Here is a 12074-nt window from a genome sequence, read left to right as displayed (position 1 = left end):
CACCTTGCAATGAAACACTATAGACTGAACACGCTAAACGCTTTAGACGTAAGTAGAATCCGTTTGGCCGGAAGCTAGTTATTTTACTGTATAAATCAAGGTGATTATTAATATAACTCAGACTGTATTCATCTGAAAGAAGAAAGTCATAGACCCCTAGGATGGCATGAGGGTGAGTAAATCATGGGGTGATTTTCATTTTAAAGTGAACTAATCCTTTAACACATTTATGAGGCCACCCAGAGTATGTGATTTTTGTGTACAAAAATGTTTGTGCCTACATTTTTTCATAAATTTATAACCTTTAGTACATTACTTATTGGTGAATCATGACTTGTTCATGAAAATGTTCGTACATAGATTTCATGCACAAATTTGTGCATACACACTTAGTGAATGAGAGTCGTGCAATTTTCTGTTGCAGCCCAGAATTCTCTAGTGCACCTTTAAGTCAACATAAAATCGTGTTCACAGCCATTTTACCTCTGTAATTGGGGCATATTTCAAAGTTAAACTCGATTTTATCGCTCTGGAATTGATTGCATCGTAAAAAAGTGAGTATTGCATACCAGAATGGAGTCAGATGGTTGGAGAGGAGGGATTGTGACATCAGTGGAAAATTAAAGTCATTTCAGAGGCGGAACACATTTATTAAATTGCTTTCTTTTTGGAATAACGTACACAGATGAATCATTCACAATAAGACAGCATTGTGCATTCAGAAAGTAAATAGGGCAATTTTCCCATTGAATGTAATCAATGTCTGAATATAAAGAGTCTGTTTAGTATTTGAGAACAAATTAATATATTAAGCATATGTGAATATTACATCATAACCAATATTTGGCTAGTACGTTCAAAGCACACAGTGGATTTTGCAGGGAGAGCGCAGCCTTGTCTGACTTAATTAAAGACTTTTCTGTTGTTTATAGGATAGCTGAAAGCTTGGTCGCTTCTCAAGTGGTCAAAAATAGATAAACAGTGTCATGATTAAAAATGTACGTTGCTGGTCTGCCTTTACCAGCAGAAAGAGCTTTTTTTTTAATTGCACTTAATGGACGAAATTAAATCCCTGAATCAATACATCACTGATTCGGCAAGCAAAGTGGACCAGATAAAAGCTTTTGGCCATAAAGTGCATGTGAGTGGAAACATACTCAATTTATTCCTAGCAGCTTTAGTGCTTGATTTTGTGCAGTTGTGTTAGACTTTGCTTGCTCAGGCCGACTGGCTGAATTGCATGGACTGATAAGGAATAGCTTAAATAATGACTTCCTTCCTCAAGAGTTTGCATGTATTCTGTTCAGCGGCTCATTTGGTTAGTTTGGTTCTGCAGTAGGAGTTTTATTTTTATCTGTGGGAACAAAATGGGGTAACACTTTATTTCGATGGTCCACTTTAGACATTCTACTAACTATAAGTAACTTTGCAGCTACATATCAGCTAACTCACATTAGAGTATTAGTAGACTGTTAGTAGGATTAGATGTTAGGGATCAGGTTAGTAGAGTAAGTTGACATGTAGTTGCAAAGTTAATTAGACTCAGTAAATTGTCTTTTGGGAGACCAATAAAATAAAGTTTTAGCAGATATTAAGCAGACAGTCTACTAATACTATAAAGAGAGTTAGTTGACATATAGGTGCAAAGTTACTTATAGTTAGTAGAATATCTAAAGTGGACCATCGAAATGAAGTGTTTTCCAAAACAGTTACAGTTAGTGTCAGGTTTGTCAAAAGCATTTCATTTACTTAATTCTGAAGGCATGAAATAACACAAAACTGGATTATTTTGAGGTAAACAAAGATTAATTTAATGAGTGAGCCATTGGACTGATTCACACTTTGAGTTTGAGACTGATTCCTTTTCATTTAATCATTAAATGAAAGTTTCATTAAATTGATTCATCAAAAAAAATCTGTTTACAAGAGCTGTTTGTTTGAATTGAACTACACTGTTTGCTCTGTATGAACACGAATCATTCGGCTATAGTTTTTATCATTTTCTTCTTTTAATTGTTGATTCCTATCCATACATACTGCCTTCATTTTTTGAGGGTTTAATTTTGTGAATAAAATGTGTGACGGTCCTCAACATTGATTTAGTAAGCTTAAGTGTGATAATGACTGAATTTTAAAGCCTTTTAGTTATGGGCAAGCATGCAATATATCTACAGTAGCATGTGATTGGTTTTAGTGTTTGTGTGGATTGAAATAGAAGTGCTAGCAGATAACGGTTTAGAGAGGGTGTTATCTTTGGAGCAAAGCCCAAATTTTATGAGTCTGTTTTAGTGCTACACCACCTCTATGTCAAGACCAAATTTCCTGATTATGGTTCAGTCTAAGCTTACACATCCATTTGAAGCAAACCAGCCTCATAAAATACATCACAAACAAGTCATAGACCATGTAATATTTCCTGCTTTCAGATACATTTTCACCTGTTAAAGTGAAGAAAAAAAATGGGGTTTTGTGGCTTTTAGTTCATGCCTTTTAGCTTTGAGGCCGCTCACGCTGATCACAAGGGTTTTGTTTTTCTACTACTGTTGGCACTTTTAAGGAAATGTACCAAATTAGTGTAGAGGTGGGATAATGCATACAGTAATGAAGGATAACTACATTAGTGCCACAAAAAGCCAAGGTCAAGGACCAAAGGACCTATTTCAACCCATTACTGAGTCCAATTTGTCTCTGTCCTTTTTCCATTGACCATTGATTCCATTAGTGTTGAGCTCAGGCTGTCAGCTGAGTCTTCTTAACTGAGAGGAATGACATTGGGATAATTGAGAGAAATCAAAACGGCCTGTCTTTTTTATGTGATTATCTAAGACAGAAAATACCTTTTCTCTAATTTTCTGTTTTAGAGTGTTATTCCAGTCTTTATCATTGTCATTAGCTGTGTTTCAATCCACCTATTTTATGCAAATTTTTGAATATTGCATAAAAAACACTGGATGGAAATGCCAAGATGCGCATAAATTCTAAAAAGTGTGCATTAAAAACTCTGAGGCGGACACATTTTTTTTTATCTGATAAGAAGACATGTGCATAAACTATGATGGAAACACATTTACCGAATAAATCCCTTGATGTGCAACAAAAAACTCATGTGATTTTGCCTCAGCAGTGGATGTGATTGGATAACTGGACTAACAGGTGGACCAATCGCATTGCACAGCATCTCAAATGTTGGTTTGATCATTCTGACATGCCTAAGCCAAAGTCTGAAATCAAAATGATTTGGCTTAGTTTCCTCCCAGAAGTGTCTCACATGATTATGTTCCCAAACACCAGCATCTGAACGCAAGAGAACATGACAGGGTTTATTGCGTTTTGTCTCCACATTCAAAGACACAAGCTATTTATGACGTAGAATAAAGGAGCCACAGTGGCTTAGCAGTGACTTCTATTTTTAGATATTTTGCACCAATTTCCCAGGAAGTGACGATTTTTTTCTCTTGAACACGGAATGGAAACGGTGCTTTATTCACAAATATTTTATTCGATCTTCCAATTTTTGTGCATAAGTTAAATTCACAAATTTGGATAGAAACATAGCTATTGTTCTACCAACAAAATTGAATCATTATTAATTAGCAAATTGTGTTTTTTTTTTCTCTCTTGTTTTAAAAATAAACCTTGCTAAGAGAGATGCACCGATACTAAATTTCTCTGCCGATACCAATAGCCGATTATTCAGAATGATATCGGCCGATGCCGATTTTTTCTTAAGGAAAAAAAAAATCTCTCCCAAATAATGTTGTAAACTATACAGGGAATCCTCTCATTTGGTACACAAATAACAACAGAGGTATTATATTCAGCTGCTGTTTATTTTCAGATATAATAATTACACTCAAATAAAAACTTAGTATCACATAAGGTAGTTTTCATAAGCACTTGTTGTCTTCATGACAAATTTACACAAACATATAATTAACAGTAAATAAGCTCTAGTGTTTTTTATATATATATATAGATAGCTAAGGAACTGTGAACATTGGAAAACATTCCAGAGGTATGTGACATATTGTTCACAAGCTGTTTTATTGACGTCTTTCCGCGGTTGAAACACAAATAAAGTGATTACATGAGACATGATACATTCCGGTAAGTTGTACAATATCGTTCAACATACCTTTGATGTTCATGCATGTTTTTCAAGATATAACTTGTACTGAAGACGAAGAAAAGACTCGCGCAAAGCACAAAGCATTTTGCGATTATTGGATGGGAGGCGCTACAAATAATATTTAAATAATATTGTAACCCTGGCTTGAACTACGGGTGATTCATAGGGTCAAAAAGAGCCTGCTTTAACATCACTATTTTTAAACTGTTAATGCGTTAAAATTCAACACGAGTGATTTTCTTCACGCACAGTATGTATGAGTTGCAGTCTGAACACGTTTTCCCGCACCCTTTTGATTGACAGGATATAATCGGCCCTGATCATCGGCTGTTTTTAAACAATCGGCCGACAGTGATAATAATAGCTTTTATCAGCCGATACCGATTGTTGGCCGATACATTGGTGCATCTCTACTTGCTAAATTTAATTTTTGAATAAAATAAGAAAAAAACTGTTTGCCAAAGGGGTAAGAGAAATAATCTTTAAAGAAAAAGAAATCTTTTATATATATATATATACAGCATACAGTCAAACCAAAAATTATTCAGACATTTTTGATATTTCTGACATATTTTTTTACAAGTGGGTGCAGGACACTATAGTTCATTTATGTAAGTGAGTAAACTGTGACATATTATACCCCAAAATTCCTCATACAGTGTACTACCAGTAAAATATACCAAAAATTATTCAGACACTTTGACCTGACCATGTTTTGCTTAAGTGTTATCTGACATTTTTAAACTTTAGTGAATAAACTGTAATAATGAATGAAATGTTCAAGGTGCCTGAGTAAATTTTGGTTTGACTGTATATACAATATATATATATATATAAGCATCAAATCAGCATATTAGAATGATTTCTGAAGGATCATGTGACTGGAGCAATGATGCTGATAATTCTGCTTTGATCACAAGAATAAATTACATTTTAAAATTTATTAAAATAAAAAAAAGTTATTTTAAATTGCAATAATATTTCACAATATTAGTTTTTATCATATATTTAATTAAAAAAAAATATTGATGAGCATAATTATTAAAAATCATCCTTACCCCAAACCTTTGAACGTAATGTACAGTATATTAATATGTATGATCATCATCAGCAAATTATTCCAACAGTTAAACTCAATAATTATGTGGATAATATAACACTAAAAACTGGCATAACAAATCATTCAGACATTTACTTTATCTTATTTACTATTTATTTAAAATCTATGTTTTCACACTTGTATCCACAGTAGTCTTCTTTTATTGACTATTTGATTATTTCACCTCTGTTATTGATTATTTTTACTATTTTATATTATTATTATTAGCTTTATTTGACATTAAAAAAAAAAAAAAACAGTTACTCTGCAAAGTTTTGTTGCCTTTTCTTCATAGAATGGGTAACTATGGAGACTACAGTGTTTGTTTTTCCCCACTAAACCACGCCCCCATTTTATGATATGTTCCCGATTGTATCTATACTGTGTTTATAAGCCAATACTGTGTGTGTGACAGAGTGAGAGAGAAAAACATACCTGTTTATGCTGTTTTCAAAGCAATAAAGGTATGCTGTAGATGAAACTTCACATTCCACAGCTTGAAAGTAATCTTTTGGTCTGGTCCCTAAAAAGATTGCAGTGGAGATACGCTGCTTTTTCAGTGTTATTGTGTAGTCTGCAGTATACTTATTGCTAAGAAATAATCTGAAATTGTAATATAAATCTGAAGTTAGAACACAATGATTAGTTGGAGGTGTACAACAGAAAAAAATGTGCAGTACCTTTTATTTCATGGTTTCATTCTTTTGCACCTTCCAGGGCCTTTTATGTCCCAGATAAAAGGCGTCTTGGGAGGCAAAGAGCAAAGTCCTGTGAACTAGACTGTTGCACACACAGATGGAAGAATATAGAAAGGTGATATACATTGTATTACTGAAGGATTAGTCATACGAGATATTAATTTGCAGTAATTATTCTATTATATTCTAAAAGAACAGGTTATGTAACTTGCTCGTATTTCAGAGGGCCCTGGAATCATTATCTGACCACAATGCCTAATATGAGCTTTGCCCTTCACCGTCAAACGTCAGGTGGTTATTGTTGGTGCTTTGGAGCCAGTATGTTGGTCCTGCAGGCAATATTCCTTTTTCTTTGCACCACGAGAGAAAAAGAAGCTTGGAAAATCCTTTCATTTCTACTCGTGACATGTTTTGGGAAGGTTAGGCTGGCAGGATTGAAGTTGTTGTCATTGATCTTTGTGTACATTCTTTTGCCTGACTTTTCCAAGAGATGGTAATACTACAACAGTGGAGAATGACAGGCCTCGTCATGTTTTGTTTTGTGTTGGGGTCTTGAGCAGACAAAGCTTGCATTTTTCCATCCCGTTCTCTGGAATCCTACATCACCTTGTTAAGCATTTGGGCATCTGCCTTGATAGACTTGGGCTTCTTTCCTCTCAAAGTGTTCCAGCATATTGACATAATGTCCCATCATGCATTGCTCCAATACTCTTCACTCTTCCCCTTCATTTGGAATCGGGATAATCCGATAATGTGCCCTGAGAGAACAATAGGGCTTGAAAGCAGTCGATCCCTTGGGTAGACCGGCTACAAGAGAGGCATTGTGCTTCAATGCCAAAATTAGGTAGCGTTAAGCTGATGTTCGTGTAACGTTTTACGTCACTCTCATGACTTCCTGACCGAGGTGTTTTCTTGGACAATAAAACCAATAAAAATTATTTCCACCATGCATTTAGATTAATGTGCTTCTAATATTTGAACAGTATTGCACAATAACCTAATAATTATGTATAATTATTATGAAATTGTGTATGAGGACAAGATATTGAACTGAACCGTTTTGCTTTGAAATAAATATATAAAAAAACAAAATATAAAATCAAACTGGTCAACTGAGCCATCAGGCAGACTGTTAAATTTACCAAAGTCCTTAAGCTTTAAGTTTACAGACATTTCCTTTAGCCCTAAAAAAAAACACACTGCAATGCATAATTCAAAATACAGATAAAACATAAAGGAATATATAGTGGCCAAAAATAATGTCCGGAGGGGATATTGGTTTTTAATGACCTTACACGTTTAATTAAACCATCAAAATATGAGGAAAATATTTTATATTTTTAAATATTTTAAATATGATGGAAGAGCAAAGCACTAAATTTGATTAAGGTATTTATCTGACAAAATCATTTAGCAAATAAAAAGGTACAAACTACAGCTACAGGGTTTTATTTTACTATGCAAAATGCGCACAAGAAGCTCAAAGGAAAAAGAATACATTTACTACAGTTCAGTTATTAGTAATTTGTTGGTTTGTTGGTGTTGTTCATAATTACTTTGTATGGCAGCCTAGCCAAAAATTATGTCTGCACATTTTTTTTCCTAATATATATATAGCATAAATAAGTACACCCCTCTTTGAAAAGTAACATTTTAAACAATATCTCAATGAACAGAAAAACAATTTCCAAAATGTTGACAAGACTAAGTTTTATATAACATCTGTTTAACTTATAACATGAGGTTAATAATATAACTTAGAGAACAAAATTTTCAGTTTTACTCAAATTAGGGTGATGCAAAAATGAGTACACCCCACTGAAAGTCTCTGGAGCAAAGCTAAATTTTAGACTACAAATGTCTAATTTAACACAATTCAACCACAGGTGAGTCTAATTATTCATTACACAGGTGTCCAGCAGACAGTTGACTATAAAAGGGTGTTAAAACCCCGTCCCATTTCATGCTGTCAGCAATGGCACCACATGGAAGAGAAATGTCACAAGACCTGAGAAAGAAAATCATTTCTTTACACCAGAAAGGTGAAGGCTACAAGAAGATCAGCGAAGATTTACTTATCAGTCAGAATACTGTAGCAAAAGTGGTACAAAAATTTAAAAAAGATGGAACTGCAACCATCTTTCCCGTTACACAATACGGCGTACACTGCAGAGGAATGGCATGCATGGGTGCCGTCCACGAAAGAAGCCTTTCCTAAAGCCCAGGCACAAAAAATCCCGCCTAGAGTTTGCCAGGGCCCATGCTGACAAAGATGAAAACTACTGGGACTCTATACTCTGGAGTGATGAGACCAAGATAAATGTTTTTGGAACTGATGGCTTCAAAACTGTATGGCATCGCAAAGGTGAGGAATACAAAGAAAAAAGCATGGTGCCTACAGTGAAACATGGTGGTGGCAGTGTCCTTATGTGGGGCTGCATGAGTGCTGCTGGTGTCGGGGAGCTGCATTTCATTGATGGCATCATGAATTCACAGATGTACTGCTCTATACTGAAAGAGAAGATGCTACCATCAATCCGGGCCCTTGGTCGTTGTGCACTTTTCCAACATGACAATGATCCTAAACACACATCTAAGGCCACTGTTGTGATTCAGTGGCTCCTGATCTGAACCCAGTCGAACACCTATGGGGAATTCTGAAGAGACGAGTTGAGCATCACTCTCCATCCAGTATCCGGTCTCTAAAAGAGGTCATTCTTGAAGAATGGAAAGATAGATGTTGCAAAATGTCTCCAACTTGTTCATTCCATGCCTAGAAGTCTTGGTGCTGTCACCCTAATTTGAGTAAAACTGAAAAATGTGTAATCTAAGTTATATTATTAAACTTACTTTCATGTTATAAGTTAAACAGATGTTATATTAAACTTAGTCTTGTCAACATTTTGGAAATTGTTTTTGTGTTCATTGAGATATTGTTTAAAATGTTACTTTTCAAAGGGGGTGTACTCATTTACGCTGAGCACTGTATATATTTGAGATGCACCGGTATCGACCGATAAAAGCACTATCGGCTATTGAGCGATAGTTTAAAAACAGCCACTAGTCAGGGCCGATATATCCTGTCAATCAAAAAAGGGCAAGAAAATGCACTGAATTTGTACTCTGTGTAAAGAAAATGCTAAGAAACCAGTTTGATGTTCAATATTAATAGTAATTATATGAATGAATAACATTCAGAAAGTTAAGAAATATTAATTTAATCTTCAGAATTTAGTTAATTAGTGTTAATATTAATTTGAGTAATGTGTTTGTTTATAACTGATACAAGTTACTCTGAAACAAGTTGGTGAAATGGAAATAAAGTTTTTATTTGCATTTCTTTCAAAATGTAATAATTTTAAATATAATGATTAATTAATTATAATGAAATTATCATTAATTTAAAAGAAGGTATAAAAGGCAGAACCCCCAAACTATCGGTATCGGCAGATATCACTCTAAATAATCGGCTATTGGTGGAGAAATTTGGTATCGGTGCATCTCTAATACATACATACATATATATATATATACATATATAATAGCATCACATATGCTGAGTAAAAAATTCTTCTGCAAATATAAAGCCTTAGTAATGAGTATTATATATTTTTTTAAGCATAATCCTCCGACTTACATACTTGTACACAGACTTCATCGTCTTACACAAATCCAACACTTTTCAGCTTTCCTCTTAGCTGTAATCTGAGAGGGAACAAGGAAAGCGGGAAATGGTTCGGAGATACCCGGCCGATGCCCATCGCCAGAACTCTTGGGGGCCAAAGGACCACAAAAAGGCCTCTGTGGAAGAGAGATGCGGGGTCGGGCCAGTGCTGCTTTCATGTCTGGGTTTCCTCGGTCACTTAAATCCGCAGGTGCTGAGAGGGGACGTCTGTGCGGACCGCTCTGACTGCACAACATTCCCAGGGTGCCATTTGATACAGACGTGAATTAAAACATCCTGTAACTGATGACTGAATTACACTGAACTCATTCCACAGCTCAGCAGTCACATATATTTTATCCCCATTGGATACATATCAGCGACCACCGTTCTGACCATGAAAATAAATAAGTTTCCCATTATGCAAACTACATATACTTAATCATATAAAGCCTTCTGCATCATATTTGATACCTAAATTAAGGCCTTTAAATTATCAACATGATCAAAACTGATTAGATAGATAGATAGATAGATAGATAGATAGATAGATAGATAAATAAATAGATACTCAACACAATCTCAGTTTAATTTGTCTCTAAGACTAACAATAGATGTCTGGAGGAGGAAATACTTCACATCTTGAGGAAAATCCCAACATGTTTCCTCATTAGTCAATGTTATTTTATAAGAAACATATGAATAAACAAACGAAGAGAGATATAGCAGGAAAAGTTTAATCGGGATCAGATACGTGTATATGTGCATATATATGTGCAAATGTGTGTGTGTTTTAATGCAGGATCGGTCCCTTAGGCCTTCACTTTTTTCCCTGAGGAGACGGAAGGAAAATACTTTTAGGCAGTATCAGAGAAAAACAAATTCAGGCATTGGCCAGTCAAAGGTCAAGCTCAAGTTACGAGTGGACATTAAAACACAATTGGGTTTGGTGCTAAGAAAGCTGACATTTAAAGTCCAGGGGCTTTGCAGCAATAACCATCATCCCTTTAATCCCAATGCAAAAGCCAGGGGCGGCAATGATGTGAGGAATTTGACTCAAAGCCGACATTTGGCAGCCCGTTCAAAGGCATCGGTTGTAGCGAGGGCCTCATGCTCTATAGATATATAACTCGCCTTTCAAGAGGACATCGGGAATGTGCTTAAGCCACAAAGCAACAGCAAATGCTATTCAGACTGAGACAATGTGGTTTCTGATGTCTCTTCTTTTAATTACCACCGGATAAAATTGGGTTAAGGCAAATGTGTTTTTCATACATGCGTTTTTTTGTACATTCATCAATACCACATAGTACCTCCATAAAACCGCCTCTAATATCTCTCAATAATGTGAACCTTGCTAGCTTATATGAGAAGCTCTCATTATTTATTTTGACACCATTTTTATTATATTGTGTTAAAATGTAGTCACTTATAAGAGTGTTAGTGGTTCTTTCTTAGTCACTTTAAATTTTAATATGGTCAAAGTCTGCCCTCTATTGGTCAAAGAGTAAAATGTGCAACCAATATACTACTGTTTATACATGGGTAGTTGACAACTGGGCATGGATTTTTTTTTTAATTTAAGGTTTTAGATTAGTTTGTATAAGGAAAACTAAGTTTTAGATCCTGTAACTTGAAATTTAGTTTAATTATAATGCATATATTATTTCAAGAAACTTTGGAGATGATTCTATAACTGACATTTTTGTGCCATTTTTAAGACTAGAGTTTCTACAAAGATATAACAATGCTTCCTACTTGTGTTCAGTTTTTCATTGTTTCTCTCACTTTATCTCGTCGTGTAGTGGTATCATCTGTACACATTCTGTGTTTTTAATGTTTATTGTTGATGAATACCACTAAATTATCTGAAACAATTTCTCAGTCAGTAAAACAAATATACAGTATCGAGAGAACAACCAGCGCTGTTTTTCATTTGTTTTCCTCTGTGAACATGCACCAAATGAATGTCTGTCAATTTCCTTGCTTTTTGAAATTTTTGGATTTTACATTGAACACTTGTTCTGTGGTACCGTCGCTCTCACTGATGGTCCAAGTGTGTAATAGTTAGGCTGCATATGCTTATTTAACTTTTTAGTGTTAAATAAAAAACGATACACGATACACCTAGTCTCACTTTTAGCTATGTCTTTTAACTACTATAGTATTATAGTATTTCGAAGAACAAAGACATGAACTTTAACTATTGGCTTTACATCATCGAGTCAGCTGTCACTTTACTTTGGCGCGAGGCCCTGTGCGGTCGCACACTTGGCACAGCCCTTGCGACGGTATTAGAGATATGGATTTGATTTCAATACCCCTGCGTATATAGTTATTCATCTTTGTGTTATTTTGTCAATTATTTATTTTGTATTATTATTACTTGTATTTTATAATTTGTACTGATTTTCTTGCTGTTATTATTGTTATTTTGTTTTATTATTGTTATTTTGTATTTAATTGTTGTGTGTTTTGTTACTA

Source organism: Ctenopharyngodon idella, chromosome 9 (assembly GCF_019924925.1).
Source record: "Ctenopharyngodon idella isolate HZGC_01 chromosome 9, HZGC01, whole genome shotgun sequence".
Taxonomy (NCBI): Eukaryota; Metazoa; Chordata; class Actinopteri; order Cypriniformes; family Xenocyprididae; genus Ctenopharyngodon; species Ctenopharyngodon idella.
This window is presented reverse-complemented; position numbering follows the sequence as displayed.